Source organism: Myotis lucifugus, unplaced genomic scaffold, assembly GCF_000147115.1.
Source record: "Myotis lucifugus unplaced genomic scaffold, Myoluc2.0 scaffold_186, whole genome shotgun sequence".
NCBI lineage: Eukaryota > Metazoa > Chordata > Mammalia > Chiroptera > Vespertilionidae > Myotis > Myotis lucifugus.
In genome coordinates, this window is record NW_005871234.1 from 2,259,030 (window position 1) to 2,264,327 (window position 5,298).

Below are 5,298 nucleotides of genomic sequence, written 5' to 3' on the forward strand. Positions count from 1 at the left end.
AGGTGTAGGTGTAGGTGGGTGAGGTGTAGATGGAGGTGGTGAGGTGTAGATGGAGGTGGTGAGGGGTAGATGGAGGTGGTAGAAGTATAGCTGGAGGTGGTGAGATGAAGATAGAAATGGTGGAGGTAGTGGTGGTGGTGGAGGAAGAGATGAGAAGACCTCTTAAATGATGGTGTAGGACAGTGATGGCGAACCTTTTGAGCTCGGCGTGTCAGCATTTTGAAAAACCCTAACTTAACTCTGGTACCGTGTCACACATAGAAATTTTTTGATATTTGCAACCATAGTAAAACAAAGACTTATATTTTTGATATTTATTTTATATATTTAAATGCCATTTAACAAAGAAAAATCAACCAAAAAAATGAGTTCGTGTGTCACCTCTGACACGCGTGTCATATGTTCGCCATCACTGGTGTAGGAGATTCATGTGACCTGCTGCGAGTACATAAAAGTATAAAACGGGAAAGCCTCCACATTAGGAGTCTAGTGAACCTTATTCTGTCCCCAGAGCTGTGTGACCCTGGAGCAGAGCTCCCACTTAATAAATAGTGGCTTGCCCTGACTGGTTTGGCTCAGTGGATAGAGCGTCGACCTGCGGACTGAAGGGTCCCAGGTTCGATTCCGGTCAAGGGCATGTACCTTGGTTGCAGGCACATCCCCGGTGGGAGGTGTGCAGGAGGCAGCTGATCGATGTTTCTCTGTCACCGATGTTTCTAACTCTCTATACCTCTCCCTTCCTCTCTGTAAAAAATCAATAAAATATATTTTAAAAAATAGATAGTGGCTTGTCATGGGGAACTCCCCTCTCCCCAAGCACTTTCCCTTCCCTACTAAGTAGAAGCTTCTGTCCTTTCTGACGTCTTGAGAAAAGTACTCTCTACTCCCCTCTCGGGTGGAGGGTGAGTGGCTCGTGTGTTTGAGGAATCTGGGGGAACACCATGGTCCTGTGCCATGACTCCTCCTGAGAACCACCTGCCCAGAGAAGGCCTGAGCTGCCCCCTCACCCCCTCTCTTTGCAGTAAACTACCCAGGACAGGTTCTGACCCAGGTAGGGAGTCTTCCAGTGCTAAGTAGATCAGCTTGGTTCTAGGGGGGAATTGGGAAGCTCGATTGTTATACATCCTAAACCAAATCCTCCCATCAGCTTCACGTGTTATAAAGCTATCTTGATTTCTAGCTGTCTGACTTCTATATCTTATTTCTCATTTGATTTCAAGCATAAGGGAAAGATCGTGAGTAAATATCACCCCCAAATCCCAAAGCTGATGGATCAAAGAACCTGCACGGAGTTGACGGGACTAAATCAGTGGTCGGCAAACTGCAGCTCGCGAGCCACATGCTGCTCTTTGGCCCCTTGAGTGTGGCTCTTCCACAAAATACCACGTACGGGCGCACATGTACAGTGCGATTGAAACTTCGTGGCCCATGCACAGAAGTTGGTATTTTGTGGAAGAGCCACACTCAAGGGGCCAAAGAGCCATGTGTGGCTGGCGAGCTGCAGTTTGCCGACCACTGGACTAAATGGTATCTAGGTTTCCTTCAAGCGCTAACAGCCTGTGATTGTTTGAATCTGTGTCTCTGCAGCATGACAGACATTCATGGAGCTGGGGTGAAGGTTGAGACTATTAGTGGACGACTTCCTAACTTCTGACTCTCTTCCTTCCTGCTTTTCAATCCAGTGAAGACCTTGAGTCTTCAAACATCGTCCTCTTCCCGCTCCATAGTCCCTCGTGGCTTCATGTACTGCCACCTCTGGTCTGGACCCCACTGTGCCGAGCCGGCACGGCCATGGGTGAACCTGAGAGGGGGCGGTGAAGGATTTAGAAAAGACAGACAAGAGAAAAAAGCCGAGGCTGGGTGGGACACTGCTCTCTGAGGGAGAAACAGCGCCACGGCCTGCAAGCTGAGTCTTTATTTTATAGCCAGTTTCCACGAGGCAAAGTAAGGGCATGGTCACAACGTTCTCGTGAGTTTCCAGTGTACTCAATTACATGCACCGGATCAAGCTTTGTTTACTTGCTGCACCTCCCCCAGCCCATATCACTCAGCCACGTGGGACCAGAGGTTCGGACCATAAGGTCAAGCTTACAACTATAGCCTTTGGCTGTAATTGTGCTGGGACTTGCACGTGGCTTTGCCACGAGAGGATTGTGCCCTCTCATTAGTCCCAGGCTTGAACCTGTCCAAACGCTGTAACTGCTCTCCATACCTCTCCAGTCCCCCCTCATTGATACCTATAACCTCGTGTTACTGCTTGTAAACCTCTTGGTCTAAAATAGCCCACTATTAACCTTCTCATCCTGCACTCAGCTATCTTTCATCTCTGGAGAAAGCCTGTCTTCACAGGGAGAGAATAGAGCCAATACAGAGTGGCAGAGGGGTGTGTGTGTGTGTGTGTGTGTGTGTGTGTGTGTGTGTGTGTGTCTGAGAGATGGTAGTATGGGAGAGAGTGAGACCTGGTCCCATGATGCCGATGACCAACTCCATCCCTGCCCTGCCCCATGGTTTGGCTCCATGAGGGGAAGACTATTGAGAGAGGATCCAGGCATCCCTTTTCTCTCCTCTCCCTCCCCTCTGGCCTCTTTCCACATTACTGCCAAGGAGACTGGTTCGCCAGCTGGCTTTAAGCACTAGGGTAAATGCTTGGGGCTTTCAGTCCTTCCTCGCACCAGAGTGGTCAGCTGAGACCCATGTGTTGGCTTAGGAGAAAGGAAAAAGATTGGACCCTATGGTCCTTAGCCAGAGGTGCTTTATATTTGGCCATATCTGGAGACACGTTTGGCTGTCACACTGAAAGGAGAGTTTACTTGCCTCTGGTAGGTAGAGGCGAGGGATGCTGCCAACATCCCACATTGCACAAGACACCTGCACAAGGAGTTAGCTGGACCCCAACTGGCAATAGTGCTGAGGTTGAGAAATCCTGGATTAGACTGTTCACCCCTCTCTAGTTCTAGGCCAGCCGTGGGCAAACTATGGCCCGCGGGCCGGATCCGGCCAGTTTGAAATGAATAAAACTAAAAAAAAAAAAAAAAAAAAGACCGTACTCTTTTATGTAATGATGTTTACTTTGAATTTATATTAGTTCACACAAACACTCCATCCATGCTTTTGTTCCAGCCCTCCGGTCCAGTTTAAGAACCCATTGTGGCCCTCGAGTCAAAAAGTTTGCCCAGCCCTGTTCTAGGCTCTAGGTTCCCTCTAACCCAGGCCAGAACAGCACTCCACATGGGTCACCTCACCCATGGGCTCTATAGGAGGGAGGAGGGGCAAAGAGCCTTGGTCATTTGCAGCTTTTGACCTCTGTGCCTCCATTTCCTTTAGAGACCTGGCAGACAGGGGTGGCTACTCACAGGGACAGGTTTCCTTCCATCTCCTGGCCAAATGCCAGCTGAGCCCCACCTGGGTTTAACACATGGCAGGGTTTAGGCAGGATTGACCGGGGGCCCTGGCATGTGGTGGGGGGCAAGGTTCCCTGAGAGAACGAGCTCGCTACCCGGGAGAGGCCTGCGAATTTCAGGCCCGGGTGTTGGTGGGCATATGAGTTCACTGAGGGCCCCAGCAGGCTTATCTAGAATTTACCCACAAGACTCACTTCAGTATGTGTAATTTTTGGCTCTCGGATTGTTTGCGCCAAGCTTTGGCGGGTGGTACAAGACTGGCTGTCCCAGATTCTTGTCGACTTTAGCGGCTTTTGAACTGTATCCAGGGTTGAGGAGGGAACATACTGTGACGGTGTCAAGACCGCACAGGAGGGCAAAAAGAAAAAGATGAGATATATTATAGGGAAGCTGAGAAGGCCAAAGAGGCCAGGCTCAGATTACACCCTGGACGGGTCCTCTCCATGCCCCATGTCACCTACCCCCGATCACGGCTGTGGCCTGTGGCCAGCCAGCAACAGCACAGACCTCGGCTCACTCTGCACCAGCCAAACCGCACATCCTACTGTTCCTCTAACACAGTGGTTCTCAACCTGTGGGTCGAGACCCCTTTGGCGGTCGAACGACCCTTTCACAGGGGTCACCTAAGACCATCCTGCATATCAGATATTTACATTATGATTCATAACAGTAGCAACATTACAGTTATGAAGTAGCAACGGAAATAATTTTATGGTTGGGTCACAACATGAGGAACTGTATTTAAAGGGCCAGAAGGTTGAGAACCACTGCTCTAACACCTCAAGCTCATTCCCACCTCAGGACCTTTGCACGTATTGCTTCCCCAACCTTGGGCATGTATTCAACTCTCTGATCAAATGCTAGCTACGAAAACAGGCCCTCCCGGACCAGCCTTCAAAATGCCCCTCCTAGCCCTAGCTGGTTTGGCTCAGCGGATAGAGTGTCAGCCTGCAGACTGAGGGGTCCTGGGTTCGATTCCAGTCAAGGGCACATGCCCGGGTTGCAGGCTCGATCCCCAGTGGGGGGTGTGCAGGAGGCAGCCAATCAATGATTCTCTCTCATCATTGATGTTTCTATCTCTCTCTCCCTCTTTCTTCCTCTCTGAAATCAATAAAAATATTTAAAAATATATATATCAAACAATTATTATTTTAAAAAACCAAAAAAACAAAACAAAATGCCCCTCCTTAGTGCTTAACTCTGCTTTTGTCTAGATGGCATTTCTACTCAAAACCATATTATGTATTTATTTGTTTACTCATTTATTGTCTGTTCCTCTAATATTGCAGGGACATTGTCCTGTTCACTGATGTATTCCTGGTACCTAGATAGAGACTCACAAATGGTTGTGTTCAAATACTGGCTCTAGCCCTAGCTGGTTTTGCTTAGTGGATAGAGCATGGGCCTGCGGACCAAAGGGTCCCAGGTTCGATTCCCGTCAAGGTCAAGGGCACGTACTTGGTTGCAGGCTCCTCCCCTGGTCCTGGTCGGGGCTAATCAATGTTTCTCTCTGTCTTTTCCTCTCTCTTCCACTCTCTCTAAAAATCAATGGAAAAATATCCTTGGGTGAGGGGGAAAACAAAACAAAACACAAATACTGGCTCTATTAACTGTGGGATCTTGGATAAGTTCTCTCTCTCTTCAATTTCTACCACTGAAAAAAATGGTAATACTAATTATATCTACCTTGAATTGTTATGAGAACTACTAGCGCATATATATATATATATATATAGTCTTAGGTTAATGTCTGGCCCCTGGGAAATAATTAGTATTAACTAGCAATATTATTACAATTATGACACTCCCAGGAGGCTCACGGCATGTCTATTGTGAGGAGGTGGGAGAGAGATTCCTGGCAGTTTGCAGGAGTGGAGCAGTCATTGTTACTTCTCAG